Here is a 23,795-nt window from a genome sequence, read left to right on the forward strand (position 1 = left end):
TTCTGCATTTGGTGATATCTTTTGTAATTAACAGTTAATTATAGTTTTCCTTACATTAAACCATCCTGACATTCCTGGTTCAAATCCTGTTTGGCCACAATCTTTGTGATATATGTATAATCTCCTATGTAGTATTTTATTTATGATTTTTGCCTCTATATTCATTAATGAAATTAGTCTGTTATTTTCTTTCTCTGTTTTTGCGCTTTCTGGTTTAGGTATCAGCAACAAATTTTTTCATAAAAGTAATTTGGTAAAACTTCTTACCCATTATTTCGTATAATTTATTTAATATTGGGATTAGTTGATGTTAAAATGTTTTTGTAGAATTCACTTGTGAATCTGATGCCTTTTTAGTTGGGGTTTTTTGTTGATTTTTTTTTAGGAAATTAATTCATGATCTGATAAATTTCTTTTTCTAAAATAAGTTTTTTTCTTTTTATTTTCTACTTCCTCCTCTGTTGTCTAGGCAGTTTATATTTTTGTAAGTATTCTTCCATTTCACTTACATTGTTCTTGTTAAATTTATTAGCATATAATTAAGGAAAATAACTCCTAATATTTGCCTTGATTTCATCTTCACTAGTGGCATAGTTGCCCTTTCATCTTTAATGCTAGAGATATGGTTTTCTTCCCTTTTCATATTCACTAATGGTTTATGTTATTGTTGGAGGGGGTATTTATTTCAACTTTAATTTTTAGGATTCCTAATTTGGTGTTTAGATATGGATTTTAAATTTTTTATAGTTTTTTTAAATTCCAAGTTCTTTGATCTGTTCTTTTTCTATTTTATTAACATAAGCATTTAGAGAGCATTTACTGCTTTTACTATTGTCCATAGGTTTTAATATGTTGTTTCATTATTATCATTCTCTTTAATGAAATTGTTTCTATGATTTGATTTTTAACCCATTCATTCTTTAAGATATAGTCACTTAATTTCCAATTAATTTTTGCTTCGTGTTTCTATGGTCCCTTATTATATACAATCTTTATTGCAATCTAAATTGTACTTCATCCTGAAAGGGATGAATTGTTCCCAAAAATTCCTCCTGAAAAGGATGAATTTCTTTTTTTTTACTTTTCTACATTTAACTATGTTTTTGTGCACAAACATATAGTCAGTTTTTGTAAAGATAACATGTGCCACTAAGAGAAGTTATGCTCTTTTCTATTCCTTTACACTTCTCTACAGATATATATCATTTAACTTATCTAAGATTCTATTTATCTCCTTCACTTATTACTTTTTATTCAATTTGTCTAATTCTGAGAGGGAAAAATTTCCATCTATAACTCATTTAGCTTTTCCTTTAAAAATTTGGTTGCTGTAACATTTTCTGCAAATAGGTTTAATATTGGTAATGCATCATTAGGTATGGTACTTTTTAATATGTTAGTTTCTCCATCTGTCTCTTTTGATTTTATCTATTTTAACTTTGTCAGATATCATGACTGCTAGAGCTCCTTTTTTTTTGTTTGTTTGTTTCAGCTGAGGCATAGTATGTTCTACTTCAGGCCTTTATTTTTACTCTATATGTGTCTCTCATTTTTTAGTATTTTATAGTGTTTTATAAATATTATTATCAGGTTTTGCTTTTTGATCCAATATGCTATTCCTTTCCATTTTATTGGTGAATTCATCCCATTTGTGTTTGCAGTTGAAATGACTAATTTTGTATTTCCATTCCATTTTTCCTCATGTTATCTATTTCTCTCCTTTTGTTATATCTCTCTTCAGATAATCTACTTTCTTTTGTCCACTACCTCTCCATTTCATACCCCCTTTTTAAGACCCCTCCCTCATCCTCTCCCCTTGCCCTCCTAGTTTTAAATCAACCCATGCTTTTAAAGGCACCTCCTTTGTCGATTCTATCTTCCCCCTAGTTCTTATTCTATTTTCCTTTCCAAAACTTCCTTCCTGATCCCTCCACCCTGTCCTTCTATTTTTGTTATGAACTCCCTTCTAAAAATCCCTCTTTTCTTAAGTGAGCAACTGGAATCCGCTTCACCTTGCCCTCCTAATTCTCTGTATATACCCCCTTCTAAGGAATCACTTTTCTTATCCCTTAACTTCTTTTATCTTAATCTACACCCCCTTGTCTTAAACCATTAGTCCCCTAATGGAACTCTTTTTCCCGCCCTTATCCTAACCCCACATTCTCCTGTTTCCAAGAAGGGTTTTACCTTTCTTCCAGTTGTATATGTTGTTCCCCCTTTAAAGCAGATCTTATGAGAAAAGGGTTCTAGTATTACACCCCTTCCTCCCCTTCTCTGTGATAGTTCTACCTCTCATGCCTCTTTTATATAAGATAATTGTCCTATTTTACCTCTTCCAAACCTATTTTATTGTTATTTTTAGCTCATTCTATTATATTCAACTTGACTTAAAGTCTTCTATTTATGTATGTTCTTTGAAACTAAGTAATGATATCATTCTTAAAGTTCATAGATAATATTTTTCCATTAAAAAGTAAAATTTCAGTTCCCGTATAATTGATCTTTCATGTTTACCTTCTTATGATTCTTATAGATCTTGTAACTCAAATTTTCTACTGAGTTCTGTTTTTTCCCTGCAAAATACTTGAAACTGCTTTAGTTTGTTAAATATCCATTTTTGCCTTGTATAATTATACTGATCTTTGCTGAATTTCTTATTCTTGATAATAAAATCATCTCCTTTGCTTTTCTATGTTTTATCACCTTCAAAACTTCTAAGTTATGTGTTATTCTGACTCTCGCTCCATGGTATTTAAATTGTTGGGGTTTTATTTTCTCCTTAACCTTGGAATGACAAAACTCAGCAATGATATGCCTGTGCATTTTCATCTTGAGATCTCTTTGAAGTAGTAATTGGTGAATTCTTTCTATTTCTATTTTATCCTCTAGTTCTTGAACTTCCAGGCACATTTCCCTAATAATGGTTCCATTTTTTAAAAATAATCATCCATAATATTCTTGACTTTTTGATCCTCCATCTGAGAAAGCTGAGGCAAGAGTTAAATGACTTATCAAAAAACACAATTATTAAATGTTTAATGAAGTATTTCAGTTTTCTTGACCTTAAATCCAATATTCTATAACCATTTTGTCACTTTACTTCATAAAGTACACTGAGAGGCAACTTATTTCTTTTCCCTATTTGAATATGAGCACTTCATCATCTTATAGTCCCTTTTTATTGCTCAATTGTATTCTGTGTTTCTCTTAACTTCTTTGTTGGCAGGAATTCCTAGGAAATACTCAATTTCATTAAAGTTATTTTTTTTCCTCAGAGGATCATACTCAGCTTTGTCAAAGTTATTCTTAGTTGCAATTATCTTTTGCTTTCTGGGGGGGAAAGGAGGTGGTGGAAAAAAACTTTTCCCATGCTCTCCTCTCTTTTTAGTTGTAGCTGCCACATCTTGTATGATCCTGGCTGAAAGTCACATTGGAAGTTTTTGTTTTGGTTCATTATTTTTCTTTGTACTGATTTTAGTTCTATTTTTCTCTGATATATAAGCTCTGGATTTGGGCTACAATGCTCCATATAAATATGGAGGTTTGGGGTTTCTTTCAGGAGATGACAAATGATTTTTTTTCTATTTCTAGTTTGCCCTTTGATTTTAATTGTTTTTTAAGTTTACATTCATTTCTTGAAATCTAGGCATTATGGTCAAAGTTTTCAAGTAGCCCACTATTCCTTAGATCTCTTCTTGCTCTATTTTCTGTATCAGTTTTTCCTTTTGATCAAAGATATCTTAAATTTTCTGATAGATTTTTTACTCTCCTGACTTTAGTATTTCTTCTTTCTTTATTGTCATTGATTTTTCCATCTCTGATCCAAACTAATTTTCAAGGAGTCAATTCCTTAAGTATAGTTTTGTATTTTAATCTGTGTATTGTCCAATATTTTTCCCTATTAGCACTTTCATTTCTTTTCCCATTCTTTCTAGAACTCTCATTTCACCTATGTAATCATTTTCCACTTCATTTTTTGATAATTTGTTCATTTAAAAAATTTATTCTGAACTTTAACAAGCACTATTTAAATTAGCTCTTCCATTTTTATATTATAGATTAGGAGGAGAGGACTGTAAATGTAACTGAATTTCTGTTATTTATTGTATATTCTAATACTGCACACCATCATCTGAGGGAACAACCCTTGTGGAAAATTGATTCACTATCTTTACCTCTATCAATACCAATTTCTGACCCCCTGCCACCATTTAGCAGGTAATCCCAATAGCTCTTGGAATAGCAGCACATGTCAATTACCAGCCCCTCTTGCAGCCCAGACCCTATAGCATGGAAATAACCCCTTTGGAGGTAGGGCTAACCATACTACCAAGAGTCCATCAATAGCCATCTGTAGGATAGGCAATCCATTCTAGATGAAGCAGCAAAGACCTCAAAGAGAAAGACCAGAAGCAATTTGTGTCAGGCAAATTAAATTAAATTAATTTAATTTAATTAAGTAGCCCTTATCCCAAGATTTCAGAGAATAGTAGATGCCCCCCTAGACCAATTGACCCTTTTCTAACAAAGTCCTATAGCAATCATCCAAGTAAAAGAATCCCTTTGGAAATTTTACTTTCATCTGTTTTTGCATATGCCATAGCCACTGATTGCTCTACAACCATAAGCACTGAAGACTTAGAAAAGAAAATTCTTGCCACTTTGGCATTGGCAAATATTGTGAATGTTAAAAACTGTAAATGCCAAACTCTGTAAAGGTTTTGGCCAAAACTGTAAGGATAATTTTTAGTGTTTTGACTTAAAATCTAAAATAAGTGGTCGCCATGGGAAATATCCAAATATGAAAAATACCCAAGTCAGCTGGGATTTATGGAGATTTTAATTAATATAAATGAAGGAATTAAGGGAAGAAGGGAGAGAGAGAGAGAGAGAGAGAGAGAGAGAGAGAGAGAGAGAGAGAGAGAGAGAGAGAGAGAGAGACACTAGATAGTATTTCAGGTTCTTTCTAATACAAATTCATTCTATTCTAATAATGATCAAGTTCCTAGACATTACAATTATCATCTTCCCATGTACAAATGTAAACAATTTAACCTTATTGAATTCCTTATGATTTCTCTTTACTATTTTCCTTTTATGCTTCTCCTGAATCTTGTAATTTAAAGTCATATTTTCTATTTGGCTCTGGTTTTTTGTTAGGAAATGCAAGAAAGCCCTCTTTTTTCATTAAATATCGATTTTCCCCCCAAGAAGGATAATACTCATTTTGCTGGGTAAGAAATCACTGGTTCTTTTGCTAACTCTTTTGCCCTCTGGAATATCACATTACAAGCACCCAGTTGTTTAATGTAGAAGCTGTGAAATCTTATTATCCTGTCTATGGATCCACAATATTTGAATTTTTTCTTTCTTATTGATTGCAGCATTTTCTCCTTTAATTCTGGAATTTGGCTATGATATTCCTGGGAGTTTTCAATTTGTGGATCTCCTTCAGGAGGTGATCAGCGGATTCTTCTTATTTCTATTTTACCATCTGGTTTTAGGATATTAGAGCAGTTTTACTTGATATTTTTCTGAAATCGGATGTATAGAGTCTTTTTTAATCATATCTTTGAAATAATTCAATATTTCTTAAATATCTCTCCTTAATCTATTTCCTATGTTAGTTGTTTTTCCAATGATATATTTCACATTTTCTTCTATGTTTTTATTCTTTTAAGGAATTATTTTCTTCAGTGGGCTCTTGTATCTCCTTTTGCATTTGACTAACTCTGTATTTCAAAGTCTTTTCTTCAGTCTTATTTTTTTGTGTGCATCCTTTACCAGGTGTTGACTTTTCTTTCATGATTTTCTTGCCTCACCCATTTATTTTCTCAGTTTTTCCTCTACCTTTTTTCAGATTTTAAAAATCTATTGTGAGCTATTCCAGGAATTCTTTTTTGGACCTGAGTCCATTTTCTTTTCTTTCTTTTTCTTTAGAGGCTTTGGGTGTAACTGTTTTGACTTTCCCGTCTTCTTCAGAGTTTGTGTTTTGATTTTCCCTGTCATCATAGTAACTATCTATGGTTAGGTTCTTCTTTTGTTTATTACTAATTTTTTACAACCTATTTATTTATGTTAAAGTTGGCCTCTGCTCCTAGGGTTAAGTGGGCACTATCCCAAGGTTCAGATTTATCATTATTATTTGAGTTATTGAGTTTTAGTTATGTTAAAATCTTTGTGATCCTATTTGGGCATTTTCTTCCCAAAGATACTAGCGTAATTTCACATTTCCTTCTCCAGTTCATTTTTTGTATGAGGAAACTGAGACAAACACGGTTAAGGGACTTGCCCTTGGTCATACAGCTAACAAGTGTCTAAGATCAGATTTGAACTCAGGGAGGTAAATATTCTGACTCCAGGCCTTGTATTGTATCCCCTTGACCCATCTAACTTCCCTACATACTAAATCATTGCAAAAAGCATCTAATACCCATCAAATTGGTATTTCCTTTATTAGTATTTTCAAAGTCCTTTAATTTCTTTAAAGAACAAGAATACTTGAACAGAAAATCTTTTTTTTTTTTATTTTAAAGTATTTTTCCATGGTTACATGATTCATGGGGATTTTTTCCCCTCCCCTTTTTCTCTTCCTTCCTAGAGTCAACAAGCAATGCCACTGGGCTATACATGTATTATCATTCAATACCTATTTCCATGTTATTCATTTTTGTAATAATTTGTCCTGGAGGGATAGAGAACCATCAGAATTTATTGAGAAAGCTAGTGACAGACCTGTGTTATAGGAATATCACTGTGAAAGCTGTGTTACCAAGAACTTGCTGGAAAAAATAGCTGAGTTTCTTCAAGAGAGGCAGGATCCAAAAAATCTTGATAAGTTAGAGCATCAGACTTACTTCAAGATGAAAATCAGTCAAAAAAAATTCAGCTTCTTAAGTAGAGGGTGGGGAAGACATGATTAGGCAGTAGTTTTTCTGAAAAGAAGGATAGTACACTGCAATCTTAGTATAAATCAACTGTTCTATGCCAAGAAGAAAAATAATGTGATCTTGAGCTTTTTTAAGAGAGTCATGGTTTCCAGAAGCAAGGAGTTAATAGATATGCCCCGAGAAGATCAAATTGTAGTATTCTATTTTAGGAGATTTTTAGACTAGAGATTATACAGAGAAGGGCAAACAGATTAGGATATTAGGAAACTAGGCTGAAGGAATTGAGATGTTTAACCTAGAGATGAGAAGATACTAGGAAACATGACAGTTCTCTTCAAGTTTTTTAAAGGACTGTCATGTGGAAGAGAGAATTAGCTTTTCTTTTTGCCCGAGAGGACAAAACCTACAGCAATGGTTAGAAGTTTATAAAAAGGCAAATTTACATGTTAGAAATCATTTCCTAACAATTGGAGCTGGAATGTACTGCCCCTGGAGTCATCTACTTTCCCCTTATTTCAGGACCCAAATATTAGAAAGGTAGTAGTTTGAGATTCCTTTGGAGTGTTAATTGGAATAGATAGTTAAGATTCCTTCCAGTTTGAAAACTGTTGGACCATCATCACTTTCAAAGTAGTCACCTTGGGAGGCTACCAATTTATCCCAACAATACTTCCTAGCATGTAGTACCTTATACACCCACTAATCAGTCAATAAATATTGAACTGCTCATATACTTTATTTGGCAGTTCATTGATATTGTATTCCCAGGTACTAGCACAGTGCTATATATACAGTAGCCAAAATAAATGTGGGAGTGTTTTTGTACTGGTAATAAGGCCTAAATTTATGTAGGGGGGTTGGGGGAATATTTTCAGTATAATGATTTTCATTTTCTCATGCTTTTTAAAAGTCTCATAGGCTTAAGGTGAAACTATAAGTAAGAGTGATTGCTAGAGTTAGAGTGTAGAAAATGAGACTATTCATTCCACTTATCAACTAAGTTTTCTATAAATCTAAAGAGGTTCTTGGGAGCATGACATTGTAGAGCTAGATTTGCAGTATTCCTTAGAAATAATAGAATCCAGTCTCCCTTTTTAAATTCTTTTGTTGCATTGATGCTTTTTAATTTTACACAAGTTATTTTCCAAAATGCCTTCCTTTGTGGCCAAAATTTTAAAAAAATGTTAAACAAAACCAATTGGCAACTATATCTGACCAAATAAGAAACATTCTACATCATGATCTGCTGCTTTTGTGCAGATAAATAGAAATTGCATTTCATCATCTGTTTTACTGTACCAATATTGGTCATTATATTTAATTAAGATTCAGCTGCCTTTCAGTTTTGCTTTTATTTTCATTAATTTGTCATTTTAAATATGATTCTTCTAGTTCTGCCTATTTCCCTCTCTACCCATTTATGCAAAATCTTCCTGTGCTTTTTTGAATTTTTCACATCCATCATTTTTTTATATGCATAAACCACATGTTTTAGATCATCCCTTCTCCAGTAGTTGGCTATCTGATTTATTTCCACTTTTTGCTACCACCAAAAAAATGCTTATATGAATGTTTTATTTATATATGGGCCGTTTCTGTTTTTCATTTTCTTGCAGTATTTTGCCTAGTGCTAAGATCACTATATCAAAGAATGTGAATAGTTTGTTGACTTTTCTCACAAAATTCCAAATTATTTTGTATTAATTGAACCAAGGCACAGTTCCAACAGCTCTGTATTTCACAATTGCCTATCCATAGACCCTCTGACACCGACTACTTAGTTTTTTTTTTGCCAGTTTGACTGGCATGAGATAAAATTTCAGTGCTTAATCATATCAAATCAAATGTTTCTTAGTGAGTTGGGACATTTAATCATATTGTCATTGATAGTCAAAATTTCCCTTTCGAAACTCTTCCTAACCTTTGACTGGTGTAACTATAGTAGATAACTTTTGTTCTTACCTGTTTGTGTCAGTTCCCTATAGATCACATTTACCAATCTTATGTTATAGGAATGTGTGAAACTCCAATTAAAGATTTTTTTCTCTCCTTACTTAAATTTTCTTTGTGAAAAGATTTTTAGTTTTATAGAATTGAAATTCTCTATTTTATGACTTCCCTTATGTTGTTGGTAAATTCTTCTATTTTCTTCTAATCATTTTTAATAATGTGAGTATTTGTATTTAGCTCTGTTTTATTGCTTATGTCAATATTATATGATTTAAAATGTTAGTTTAACCTAATATCTGCCAAACTGCATTTTAATATTTTTTCTCATTATTCTTATTGAATAATGAGTTTTTCTCCCACTTTTTTGTGCTTTTACAACCTCCTTATTTTGCTCAAGAGTTAATTGAGTCCCACAGATATTGTTGCGTACCCATGTTCTCAGAAGGACTAAGCTTACTAAGAGTTTGTCACAAATTTAATGACTATATGTTGAACGTCAATACAAGTAGATTTTTTAAACTATAAATGTGACATATTTTCAGTTTCTCTAGTATATACATAGTGATCCCCTGCTGGTTCCCCAAGTTAGGCATGATGGCCCTAGTTACATGAGAATGATCCCTATTCTCTTATTCCTTCTCACCTGCTTCTTAGTCCACCTGGCTATCTGCTATTTGGGGCATTCAAGAACACAATGGATGTAAATATTTTGAGACTAAGCAAAACATTATTCTGATGACTACATAGATTTTTGATGTTAGTTTTAAAGTCTATTCTTAAAATGTGTCACATTTTTTATAATATATGAAATAATTATGGTGTTTCTTCAGATGTTTCTGATATGAAGAGGTAGAGAAGGGATGGTATGGTGTGTCTGTAGAAATAAAGAGAGGAAGAGAATGAGTACAAGAGAGACATTCTCCCAGTATAGGCTATGTAAATTTTTTTATATGTGGTATCCTCTTTACTAGGTAGCTTGCCTCCTGTAGTGTCATTATGGAACCTCTTGCCAGCTTATTTCTGTTTTATTAATGAAAAAAGTAATAAATAATCTAAAGTCAAATGTTTTATTTTTTGTTTGTTTGTTTTTAATTTTTAAAGTTTCCTTAAATGAATGTATACCTGGTTGGGGTTTGTTTGTTTGTTTTGTATACAGGAAAAAGAGGTGCTGTCTTAAAAAAAAAAAACAGGAATTGTAGAAATATAATAAACTATTTGAGAGATTTGATCTCCCAAGTAAGCAGTGGGCCTTGAAAGATTGGCTTGGTTTCATCAGTCCCTCTTTTGGGGTAAGTATGAAGTGTTTTCTCTCTCTCTCCCTCTCTGACTCTGTCACTGTCTCTATCTCTGTCTCTCCCCATTTTGAAATTATATATTTTTCCTTCTTTATAAAGAGTTGATTTTCACTAAATGTAAAAGACAATTGACAATTGCAAATTAAAATGCCAGATGACATTCATTAGATAGCCAAACGTATTATTCAATTAATTTTGTAGTTATTACATTTTTTACGCCTATTACATGTTGAAGATCCTACTTAAATCATTGACTTCCATTGGTTATAATAACATAGGTATCAGAATATGTCATTAAGGAAGGACACAGTTCCACCAGAAATCACAATGAAATTTGTACCTCAATTTAAAAAAAATGTACTCTAAAAATTCAATTTTTATCAAAAAAATAAATAAATAAAAATAATACTTGATTCATGGACCACAGACTAAGTTAATAGTATACTTTTGATTACCATCTAATGACACATAAATGAGAGTGATCTCTTCCATTAAAAACCAAGCTTCTTTTTTACCCTTTATATATCTGACATACTTCTAGCTTTGAAAGAACATTAATTTTGAAACTTCCAAATGAGTTACTCTGAATATTTCCCCAAGACTTTTAATTTAATTGTTAAAGTATAATTTAACAATGACTGCCTTTTCAAAATGTTAAGATAAGTTTGTTGTCCATTTTTAATCAAAATATCTTGGCATTCCAGATTTCAAACGTTATAAGGAATTGATGCCTTATTAATTTTTAAGATATTAGTTATGAAGAAAATAATTCATCCTCTTGAGTTTTCAATAGTTTTGTCAGGCAGAGCAACAACTTAGAAATAGACTATGTAAGCAGCTTCTTGCAATCTTGGTCTAAAGGACATTTTAACAATTCTTATAAATGTATAAATTTCTCATGCTAGAGTTCTGCTTTTCATGTTATTTTGTTTTGTAATTCATTAAATTGAATGTGTAATAATGAAACATCAAAATCTCCTGTAGACACTGGTGATATGATCATTCATTAAATTAGGAATGTGAAGACTAAAGCAGAGGGACAGTTTTCAATCCTTGTCCTAGAGCTTTGTCCTAGCTTTGGTATACAAAAGATATCAAGTATAAACTAGATGTGTAGCAAATAATACATTGTAATCCAAAAAGGACAAAATACAATCAAACCTTATTTTTCTTCAATTAACTAAATTGGAAACAAAACAATGAAAGAAGAAAAGTAGATGTTAATATACACCAAAAAGGAAAGATTGAATTCCAGGAATGAGTAATATAGTTTGAATGCAGCTATCCTAATTTTTATAGTTGAAAAGGACTTTGGAAATCTTTAACTCAACTGCTCATTTTACAGATGAATTAAGTAACTTGCTCAGTCCTATAACTAATTTTTCCTCATCATATCACCCACTCTTGAATTTTAGCCCCCTGACAGAAAAGATTAGTTGTTTTGTCTTTGTTTCCCTTGTGCCAAGTACAGTGTCATAGAAGTACATAGAAACTGTCTAATCTAATGTCATTTGAACTGAACTAAATGAAATACAAGTAGGTATGTAGTGAATAGAACTCTATACATTGAGTCCAGAAGACCTGAGTTTGAATCCTGACTCAGACATTTACTAATTATGTGACCATGGGCAAGTCACACAATCTCTTAATTTCTTCATTTGTAAAGTGATGAGTTGGGCTCAGCAGTCTCTCAGGTCAGTCATTCCTGCTCAAAATCTATGATCCTATGTTTCTTTGAATTAAAGTTATTGTCAGAGTTCGAATTAAAGCCCAGGTCTCCTCGTTCTTAAACCAATGTTCTTTTCCCTTATAATTAAGACTTCCAGAAAGTAACTCTGTAAAATCAGTATTTAAAGGTCAGAAAAACATAAGTCTTATTGACATATTTTGTTTTCATTTCTCTACTTCCCAATATCTCTCTTCTCTTTCACCAACCCAGAGAACTATCTTATGTAGTAGTTAATGAAAGAGAAAAAAACAGTTATAAATTATCAACCAAGTCAAGAAATAAATGCAGTGTTCCACACCCATTGTCCTGTACCCCTATAAAAAAAAGGAATGGGGTACATTCTTGTATCTGTTCTTTGGGGTCAAACTTGGTCATTATAATTTTACAGCATTGTTTCTATTTTTGTTTTTCTTTCCATTTACATTGTTGTCATCTTGTATATTGTTTTACTCCATCATGTTTCCCTTTGCATCAGTTCATTTAAGTGTGCTTCTCTATATTTTTCAAGTACACCATTTTTTATGGGGCAGTATCCATTGCTTAGTTCAAATGTCAGTAGATGATAAGCTACAAGCTGTATCAGACCCAAGTGCTTTTGTACCCACAAGCTAAGAATAGTTTTTAACATAGATGATCTTTGTCAACCTCTGGCATAGTTGATAGCCATCAATTTATTTTAGCTAGACTGAGGGAGTGAGCATTTATTATGTACTTACTCTCTGCTAGCCTCTAAGTGTCAGGGATACATAGGCAAGTAAGCAAGACAGCACCTCACTTAAGAAAGTTTACAATTATAATTGGGAATGAATAAAGGAGAGCTAGAAATGCAGTGGAATGCGGTGCTATATTTTTTTTTAGCAGGGCATAGCAATGGCAAATAAGTGCATTGGAGGCCTGGGCCATGGGAACATAAGGCAAAATCTCCCCTATCACAAGGAAGGTGTAGTTCCAGATGATTGATCCCAATGTAGAGGCCATGTTGTGGAGATGGCCAAAAAATTCAAAGGAGGCCTAAGGTTGGCAATATAAGATAAAAGCTCACCTATTAGAGTCACAAGTGGATTATTGGAGTATATCCAAATGTTGCTACAAATATAAGGTATATTTGAGGCTTCTTTCCCTCCCCCCCCCATTTTTGACCTTTTAGGAATATAGAACTAGGTAAAGTTTCCTGAGCATGGACATTTTAGTCACTTTCTTAGAATACTTCTGAATTCCTCATAGAATTGTTGAGCCAATTCCATCTCCACAAACAGTGTATTAGTGTGTTTATCTTTCTACAGCCCTTCTAACATTGATTATTCCCACCGTTTAATGTCTTTGCCAGTTTTCTCTGTATGAGATGAAACCTCATAGATGTTTTGATTTGCAGAAATCTATTTACAATACAGTGGTTAATAGCTTGTTCTTTAGGGAAGTATTCATATCACATGACAACCTACCTATTGGAAATAACTACTGGTTGAATATATTGTGTCAGCTGCATGATATAAAATATATTCGCAAAAATCAGCAGCATGTTCCCATATCAGTAACAAAATCCAGAATGAAATAATAAAATGGAATGTCATATTCAAAATAGATACAGCATGCATAGGATACTTGGGAGTCAGTCTACCAAGACACACTCAAATTCATATAGAGTTGCAGAATGCTGAAAGAAATAACAGAATGAAAGATTAATATTCAGTGCTTTGAGCTGAACTCTACCATTATCATGAGGATATTTTTATACTGCTGGGCAAATAATAATGAAATTCTTTCAGAGAAACAAATCTAGACTCTCAAGAGTACTAGTGAAGATTAATAGTAATAATGGAGGTAGCATACCATTTCAAAATCTCGCATTATATTCTAAATTAGTGACATCAAACTCAAAAATAATCCCTCCAGACTACATTGTGATTTTAAAAATACCAATTGACATTCTTATTTTACATTTTTTATTTATTAAATATTTCCCAATTACATTTTACTCTGATTATATAGCTCTACAATGAGTAGTGCAGCATTAATCCTTAAAATTATCTAGTAATGTAATACAAATATTAAAATAGATCAGTGAATATAATCTTTATGAAGAACAATCAAAAAAATGAACTCAACTCAATGTTTCATAAACCTGAGGACATAAATTATTTTAGAATAAGGTCCTTATTTAACTATTTTATGGAAAAGCTAGAAAGAAGTTCTTGCTAACAGTTGGATGGAAATTAGTCTTCAAAAAGCATCTTATAACATGTAATAAAATGGGCTCAAAATGGATATGCACCCTAAATATTAAAGCTCTCACTTTAAAACAATTAGAATAGATCTGGAAGAAGTATATATAAAAGATAGTTAACCACAAAATATAGACTAGATAATTTAGAATTATATGAAGTTGAAAAGCTTTTGTACCAATAAAATCAATAGATAAAAAAGGAAGTGGCAGGTTACAGGAGAAAAAAAAATCTGCTTCAAATGGCTCTGATATCCAAGTTATGCTGAAAACTATTACTCTTGACTCTTAGGACTAGGATAGATGGTAAGAATTTTTTGGAGAACCTAAATAGGAAAAAGTAAAAGGATCAATATAGGAAGTGTGTAATTGTAGAAAATGATGTTTTATCTTTCTTTTACTTATTACTAAATATTTGAATTAATATTTGCAAACATTTATGAAGGGAAAAGTAATGCTATATACATGTAGATTTATGTATATACATGTAACACTTCCGAATCCCTATTTAGTTTTAAGTTTCCTGAACTCTTATTTCCATTGTTACGTCCTTTCCTGTCACCATTTACTCCTTTCATAAATGTTTTGCATTTATTTTTTATTAAAATACCTTGTTAGAGATTAAATAGAAAGCAACTAATGGAACAGATTCATGATACCTTCAGCTAATCCTCTAAACTTTAGAGTCTAAAGATACATGTGAATTAAACAAAGACTAAAATTTCAGAAAGAATTTAGTTTCTAAATAAATTTTCAAGGCATTTAATTCTAAATAGCAATCACAATTTTAGCTTTGGGCTTTTTCCATGAGGTTGTAAATAATTGTTAGGCAAGATTATAGGCCCCATGCAAAGCCTTAGGACATTATTCTCTTCTGCCTAGTTAGTTATCCTCAGGGCCTCATAATGGTCTTTTAGATTTATAATATTTTTTGAATTATAGGAAGTCATCAATACTCATTTTCTCAGTTTACTGTTGAGTACTCTCAGAATTCTGAAGCTCCAATTGGCAAAATAATGGCTTACTAAAACTAGAATTATTGGTAGACTTTTTAGATCTAAATGTTATTCTGTCCTGAGGGATTGTTTTCCTTAAATAAGTTAAAAATGGGTTCCCCCCCCCAAAAAAAATATTTTGCCAACCATTCCAAAAAAAGGTTGGAAAATCATGTGTGCCTGACACACACACACAAGAAAATAACAATTTATGTTCAGCATTATCAGCAGTGCAATTCATGTGCTGAAAGCCTGATTAAAATGCTAACGAACCTAAAAGGAATTTCAGGTTTGGGATTCTTTTATATCATCTTTCTAGAGATTTATGTTTGAGGGAATTTCATCTCCCCTACACTGGTGTAAAATGAAAGTATAGTGAACATATCAGTGTCGGTGTCAAATTTTTAGTTTAGACCCATTACTATTACCTGGAAAAAAAGGAAATATTGGATTGCTCATTGTGTTTTCAGCTTCTTTCTAAGAATATCACAGTCTCCTCAGTTAGGGTCACTCCTTTGTTTGAAAATTTTTTTCACTTAAATCATCATTCAGCAAGCATTTATTAAGCACTAATATACCAGTTCTAAAAACTGAAGATTCAAAGAAAAAAATCCAAAGCAATCTTTCCCCTCTAAGACCTTGCTTGTACATATGAAAGTGCATGTGGTTTTAAATAGCTTATATACAAAGTAGATAAAAGGAAACTATAGATAGGAAGAACATGCAGCTATGGAGACCAGGAAAGTTTCTGTGCAGGTAGCACCTAAAATTACTCCTGACATCCATCTTATATCCATTATGTACAAAACTGAGCTCATTATCTTTCCCCAGAACACCTCCCCCTTCTAAACTTCAGTATTCCTGCCAAGGTACTGCTATTCACATTCATAACCTCAGCATTAGTCTCATTTCCTTACCCTCCCTTCCCTCACAGAGCCACTCTTTTGCTGGATCTGTCAGTCTTCTCACAGTGAAAATCTTTGCTTCAAATGGCTCTGATATCAAAGGTATATAGAGAACTAATACTCTTGGCTCTTAGGACTAGTATAGGATGGAAAAAAAAATTTTGGAGAACCTAAATAGGAAAAAGTAATAGGATCATTATAGGAAGCATGTAATTGTAGATAATTCTGTTTTATCATTCTTAAACTCACCCAGCCATCTCCTTCAGGCCCCTGTGGCTTCTTAGCTAGGTGATTACAAAAGCCCTTTTTTTTTTTAAACCTTCTGTTGGAATCTTGAGTTTCTTCATCTTGCCAATGCTGGATGTATAGCCATTGATAAGCCCAGGAGCCTTGACTGCTCCTATTTCTGACCTGAGATAGTACAGGCCTCCCTAGGCAACCTGGTGCCCCCTGCCCTCAGGGAAATCACTACTTTGTTTCCAGACTAAATGCAGACACCAGACTGGCTAAGTCCACTGCAGCACAGAATACAGAGTGGATCTACCAGATGATAGACTTTTCATATTGGTAGCAGCACTATTCTCAGAAGGAGCTTTCTGATTGGACTCCTTGCCTTAAGGATCACAACTCCAGTATATGCTATATACCACTGGCAAAGGAACTTTCCTTGAACTTAATTATGATCATATGACTCTGCTACTCATTCAACTCCAGTGGTTTCCTATTGCCTGAAAGAATCAAATATAAACTGCTCAGTTTGGTTTTTTAAAGCCCTGCGTAACTGGATTCCAACCTCCCATTTAGCATCAATGGTTAAGTATTAATTAAGAGCCTTACTGAATACTAGACTCATTTCTGGAACTTCAGTTGCTTTGGCTGTAGCACCTGTAGAAACTGGGCTGCACTGCACTGCACTTGCACTGCAGATAGGATATACTACAAACCCTCCCAAGATAAAGGCTAAGGGCACTGGTCTGGAAACACTGTCATTCTCAAGGCTCTTGAATATAAAATCCTGGGATATCTCTATTAATGTCTGAGGAAAGATGATAATTGAAATGGTAGTAATGATAATTGGATTTCCCTGGCACATGCTGTCCCCTCTCCCTCATAATGCTTTACTTGCCTAGTCTTTGACAGTTGATGGGAATGGCTGACCCCTCATCCACAGGAGTTGTTTCCCTATATGATGGCTGGACTAGAAGCAAAATTGATGGTCTTCAGGGAGTGATGGGGGGAGGGGGTTTGTCACTTCCAAGGCTCCACTGCCTGTCTGCTTGTTGGTGGTTGTTTCAGATAGCAATGAGGAAGATGGTCTTCCTCTCCACAATGATCCTCCCCACACCCCCAATGTTGATTGTAGAGACTGGGCTAGACAAAGGTCTGGTTGTTGGGGAAGCATTGCTCTTCTGAGTGTACATGGGCTCAGGGTCCAGAGCTATCTCCTTCAAGATCTAAAGAGGAAATGAGGGTCAGTGTTGTGGTGCTGGTTTGACCTGCCTGGCACATGCTGCCTCCTGTTTCTCCATCAGAGTAGAAAGAGAATAAAAGAAGACTCAGGCCAGAGCCTTGGAGGATATTCAGTTAATGACCAAAAACATGGATCAAGATCCAGCAAAGGAGGTTGGCAGGGAATAAAGGAACAGGAAGAGAATGGAGAGAATAGTTAAAAAGTAAATAAATAACCTGATGAGAAGAGCATATAGAGAAGGAGAAAGCAGCCAACAGAGCCTGGTAATCTTGGAAGAGAGTAATTTCAATTGTAAAGATGAGGATGAGGATTGAAGCCAGATTGCAGGTTTAGAAGAGAATGAGAGGAAGGGAAGAGGAAACACCAAGGATAGATGGCTAGGAGTTTAACTAAGAAGGGTAGAAGAGAAATAGAATGATATCTCATGACAATGATAAGAGGGGAGATGTGTATATCTTTAATGGGCAGGAAGAAAAGAACTGGTGCTTGAGAAGAGTTGAATATTAGAGAAAAAAGAAATGATACAAGAAGAATATTTTGTTTGAAAAGACAGGAGGGTATCTGCCCCATAAGAGGAATCCTAGGTACACATAGAAGTTTTGACCTTGGCCAAAAAGGACACAAATAAATGCCACTTGTTAATATTGAAATCCTAATCTCTTCTAATAGGAGATAAAGGAAAGAGGTTAGAAAACATCTTCAACTAAAATCAGTATCTTCATCAGAATCAAGGGGGGAGGTTGAACAATTAGTTATACAATAGACTTAAGAAAAAGTTGTTTTGACCTTATTTATTTTGATCTGATGAATACCAGAATTGTGATCAATTTTCAAATTCTTTTGAGTTTGCCTTTTTTGTGTGTGACCTCAGTTTTATTTAGGTACCAAAATCTGTAGCATTTTTCCCTTCTATTAGGACAAATATAAAATTAATTATATTTAAATTAAAATATACTCAGTATCCTGACTTCCATCACTTATTAAACTTGGATTTATAAGATAGTCTTGTTAGGATGTAATTGATTCCTCCTAGGCACAGAACATGAAGGACAGAAAACAGTGATTACTACATACTATGGGGTTCTGGGGATTAGGCAGGATATTTATGACCTCACATTCCTATACACATCCCTCTTAGGTCAGGGCTTAGTGCCAAACAGTACATGCATTCATTGTCCACTCAAAAGTATAGTATTCCCTCTGTAGTACCACCCAAATATTATCCATGAAAGTTGGGTTTCTCAGAGAAACAGTTACCCCAGGTTCATGGTACCCAGTGGTTTCTCCTCCTATTTCTGTGGTTTATGAGAAAACATTGATATGTTCTTTTCTCAAAGGTCAAACAGAGGGCACAGTTACTTTAAATCAAAAGCATTTACTGTAATGGTATTGTAAGAAGCCCAATATCCCCTCATAAACTTGGATTATACTCTCATGAATTTACCTGCTCATTGAAGAGAATGAAAACATAGAAGTCATAAGTTAGAAAGATATTCAAGTAAGAAAAAAATGCAACCAGAATCCATAGGAGGCAGGCAACTTATCCCAATGACCCAATGGTGTCAGATTGCAAATGATTCTTTAAAATTCAGATGTTAGAGGTAACTTTTAAATTATCTACACTAGTGAAAAGAATTAGTAAAGATCGAAACTACAGAAGTATTTAATTTCATGTCCAAGACAAGCTTGCTTTCTATTTCAGAAAGGGTAAAACCTCTAAGAAATTTCCTTAAAAAACAGAAGTTATTATAAAAATTAAACTAGCAAAGCAGGGGTCTACATGTCAGAAATGCATGCCAAAGTAGCTCAAGTCCTCATCAGTTTGAGGTTGCAGTGTCTTTTCTCTATTTATGGAGCTTTTATACTGCCAGCTTCTGAGTACAGCATATCTTCTAGGAGGGTCTTTCCTAGACCCTGCCACTCTCTACAACCCAAATCTCAGTGGCCAGAATCAGTTTTCTCTTGAGTACATAACATAATGTCTTCTTTGCTGCCAGAAGTCCTGATGCCTTGAAAATCACCTCTCTCCTTTTTGTATTGCTAGTGGTTCCATTCCTGTGACCAAAGACAGGGTGGAAGAGATTCCTTTTATTGCCCCAGTATAAGTATTAAGGATATTCTCTACCCATTGTTCCCAAATGTGATTGGCCACTGAGCTTAACAACTTTATAACTTTATAAAGGCTACCACCCAGGGGCATGACTAGTCTCTGCCAGCCAGTGCCAACTTCTGCATTACCAGCTTACTGTTACTTGGTTTAACACCTCATTAACTGTGGTTAAATGCTGGTCTGGCAAATCAACCAGTTAGGAGACCAACTTCTCTGTTTTCATTTAAGTAATCATCAATCCATACTGACTTAAAAAAAACCCAGACAGTCCCACACTATGAGCTGAGCATATTCCTATGACTCCTTTCAACTTACCCAGACCAGTTTCCAACTATTCAAAACAACAGCAATGTGAAACTGTCCTCCTGATGTCCTTGAACCTGCCCCAGGAAGGCTAAGACCATAATATTGTGCATTCTGGGAAATCCATTCTTCTACTACCCACACTCCTGACAACCTCCCTCCCATATCACCTTTGTTTCTGTGTTGCCAGCCTTGTGCCTGGCACACGGGCAACATGTAATCAGTGCTTGTTAATTGATTGACTGATTGAGCCTGGTACTTCTAAATACTCTGCTCACCTAGGGTAGACAAGTTATTTTGCACAGATTCACTAAGTATTCTCTTTTATTTTGCCTGGTGTTCTTTGCAACTTATTTTCATAAAGGACTACTTTTCTCGAAAAGCTATGACTTTCTTCCCTTATCAGTACATTAAATCCATTTGAAATGAATAATTTAAACAAATAATACAGGGTCATCCAAAAATTACCAAATTATATTTAACTATAGTAAATATTCATTTCCCAAATTAAAAACCTGTGAGTATATAATGATTTCATTGTGTTTTTCTTCAAATGATGTGTGAAGTGGGGCAGTGTACAACTAAAAATATCTCATATACTCATATCTAACAGAATAATTTTATAATTACTTGAGTACGTGAAAGATTTCTTTATAGGTTGAGATAGCTGAAAGCTTAAAACTATTCATCTTGCTTGAATAAATATAATAGGAATCATTTCTGTATCAAAATTCTATCTTTTTAAACTGGGCCATTTAAATTCACTCAGGTATTTACTACTTATATTTTAAAATGATGGATTGGCAAATGAAATTTTTATAAAATCCTGTAAAATAATTTTAAATTACCTTACTATAAGATTGATTTATGTTCCTTCCTCCCCCCCCCCCCCCGTTTTTTCTTCGAGATACTCCCAATTTCTAGTAGCCAAGATTAGGATATAATATTATGTCATGTTATTTACTGTCTGATTATTTAAGTATTAATTAATTGGGACAGAGAAGAATTATTATTTAAATTATATAATTGAGTTAGTAAATTTCAAGAAAAATAATAGAATTCTCCAGAGAAATTAAATTCAAGAACTATTGCACACTTTCTATATAATATATGCCAACTACTATGGGTCTTACGTTGTGAGAAATATAATTAACAAAATTTTGCTTTCAAATGTTAATGTGGGTGCTTATAGTTACCATTATTCTTTATGGAAACGATAGCATCTCAGTATTAGTATCTAATGCAGCATTTGTTATAAAATAGCATGATATGTTTTTAGTTGATTTAGTTTATTGCTGGGTTTATCTTCGCTATAGTTTTGTTTTATCTGTACCTGCCTATTTATTCTGTATTACATGTGAATATTTTATGTAGAATTTAAAAAATAAAGCCTTATAGTTAAGGGTAGGAAATACCTAAAAATGTTGTTTAATATATGTAAAGGGAGGGGTGTCCATTTTTATCCAGTGAGTACTATTTTAATCCAAAGTTATTGTTCCCTCTAATCATGTTATGAATTTTTATTCATAATTCAGAAGAAAAATATTATGTTTCTAGTTGACTTTACAAAAATTTTCCTACTTTATTTCTTTTTTATTTTATTTGCAGCACTTAAAATAGTCCATGTGACCTAGATATTGAAAACCAAGGTAGCACGTGCTACATTGCTATTATTTACTGTGAAGTCTTAGAAACATTCTAGTTCTATATAGTAGAATTATAGGGTATAACCTGTTCAGCAGTGTTGGTTTTTAAAGGTCTCTAAAAATATATACAAATGGTATTTACTTAATCTTGTAAACAATATGTCAAATAAAATTACGGTTAAAATTGAATAGCTTCTTCAAATTCTAACATAAATATAGCTATAATAAAATATCATTTTTTTAGGTGATGCTATTTAAAATTCATTTTGCATTGTTTTTTGTTATTTTCCTTCTGCTTACAGTTACAGGAATTGTATTTGTTTCTCAGATCTAATCATAGTGTAATCCCTCAACTTGTATTTCCCAATGTGGGACTGAAATAATATCTTTATTTTTAAGAAGAAACTGTTACAGTGCCTTTGTCCTGAAAACTCATTTAACAAGAGAAAGTAAATTTTGTCACTTGTTATTTATGAATAATAAGTATCAAAGGATACTTAGAAGTGCTTCAGATTTTCTTATTGAAATCATATAGCTCTAGAAGTGAAGCCAATTTGCTGAATACAATAAACATTACCCTGAAAAGGCTTTACTATAAGGTGGCAGAGTAGGCAGTGAAAAGATATGGCAAATTTTCTCTTTACATTAGTGGAATTCCTATAAAGTAGGGGAAAAGGACATGTAACATTCCCAAGTCTCAGTTGGAAAATTATCTTTCCTGAAATTTGCAAATCATCTTGTAGCTTCTATGTCCTTCTTAAATTTGATATTTACAATTAGGCACAAACTGGCCTCCAATGATTGGGAATCCAGCCTGAATCAGACCATGTAGTAGCTGGAGCCAAATCCTAGAACACAATTCCTGACTCAGTAGTCAGTACTATATCACTACATTCAAGACCCCTTTTTGGTAGCCTCAGCAAATAAAGTAAGCATTGAGACTGTGCCCTGTTAATCTATGAGGCAATGTGATAATCAGAGCAACATTGTTCCTGAGCCCATATCCTGATTACATGTAACAAGCAGTATAACTTTGAGCAAGTTACTTGAATTTTTAGAACTGTTTCCTCACATATAAAATGCAAAGGTTGGCCAAATGATCTATAAGGTCCCTTCTGCTACTGAAAGTATTTCATGAGTACTTTTAATGAATTGAAATATTTAAATAATTGTATCTCATTTTTAAAAGATTACCCATAGTCTACTAATTTAATTTATTTTAATTAATTTATTAATTACTAATTTAATTAATTTACAATTAGTAGTCTACTAATTTAAGTAAATATACTTGTTTGAATGGTAATTTTTAAATAGCTTTTTCTCACAAATTTTTATGTTTAATGACTTTCTTTATCTAATATTCATGTTAAAAATCCCAATATAACAACCTCAAACTCAACAGATTGTTATTTTCCTTTTTTGTTAGCTTTGGCAAATACTGGAGGGGCTGTCAGAAAATAGATATATTAAAGTGCTGTTTATGAAGCTTTGAATTGGTCCAGCAATTCTTGAAAGCAGTTTGGAACAACTCAAAAGCTGTTAAACTGTGCATACCTTTTGACCAAGTGAAACACTGCTATATATAACAAAGAAAAAAGAAAATTATTCATATGTACAAAAACATGGTGTCAAAGGGAAACTGAGGAGATTCCCATCAACTGAAAATGGCAAGCATTATGGTATATGTGCTGTAAAAAAATAATGAATAAAATGGTCTCAGAAAAAATTGGGAAGACTTGTATGAACGGATGCAAAGTGAAATGAACAGAAAAATTTATAGAAACAGTACTTGCATTTATTGTTTATACAAACAGTACTGTAAAGACAAACAACTTTGAAAGACTTAGAAATGCTGGTCCACACAATAGAATCAACCATTGTACTGAAGGACTCATGATGAAACATGCTATTTATCTCCACAGAATTGATCAACTCAGTCCAAGTTGAAGTATCTGTGTATACATACAGATATATGTTTATTTATATACATATAAAACATGGTTAATGTTAGACTTTGTTTTGATTGATACCTATTTGTAAAAGTTTTCTTGCTTTTTTCAATGGAAGACAAGGGGAGGTAGGAAGAAGAAAATTTGGAATTTAAAACTGTATTTTTGAAATCTTGATATAATGTTAAACCTTACATGAAATCTTGCATTCATTATTTTCATCTTTTTATGCTATATAAAAACTATTAACTCTAAGGTAAAAATGGCAAAAGAAAGTCTTTTTCAAAATAATTTTTATTGATTTGATTAGCATAGTAATTATTAATATAAA

General features: G+C 32.9%; 1 protein-coding gene across 11 annotated transcripts in view; it reads left to right on the forward strand.

The window, feature by feature from the left end:
• The window catches only part of MBD5 (methyl-CpG binding domain protein 5), a 447,080-nt gene that overhangs the window by 294,593 nt on the left and 128,692 nt on the right, over positions 1-23,795 (forward strand). For all 11 annotated transcript variants that reach the window (XR_008911762.1, XM_056797199.1, XM_056797196.1 and 8 more), the window contains one exon: positions 9,997-10,129. The gene's annotated coding sequence lies outside the window, so the exon portion shown is untranslated. The remainder of the gene's footprint in view (positions 1-9,996; positions 10,130-23,795) is intronic.

Source organism: Monodelphis domestica, chromosome 4, assembly GCF_027887165.1.
Source record: "Monodelphis domestica isolate mMonDom1 chromosome 4, mMonDom1.pri, whole genome shotgun sequence".
NCBI lineage: Eukaryota > Metazoa > Chordata > Mammalia > Didelphimorphia > Didelphidae > Monodelphis > Monodelphis domestica.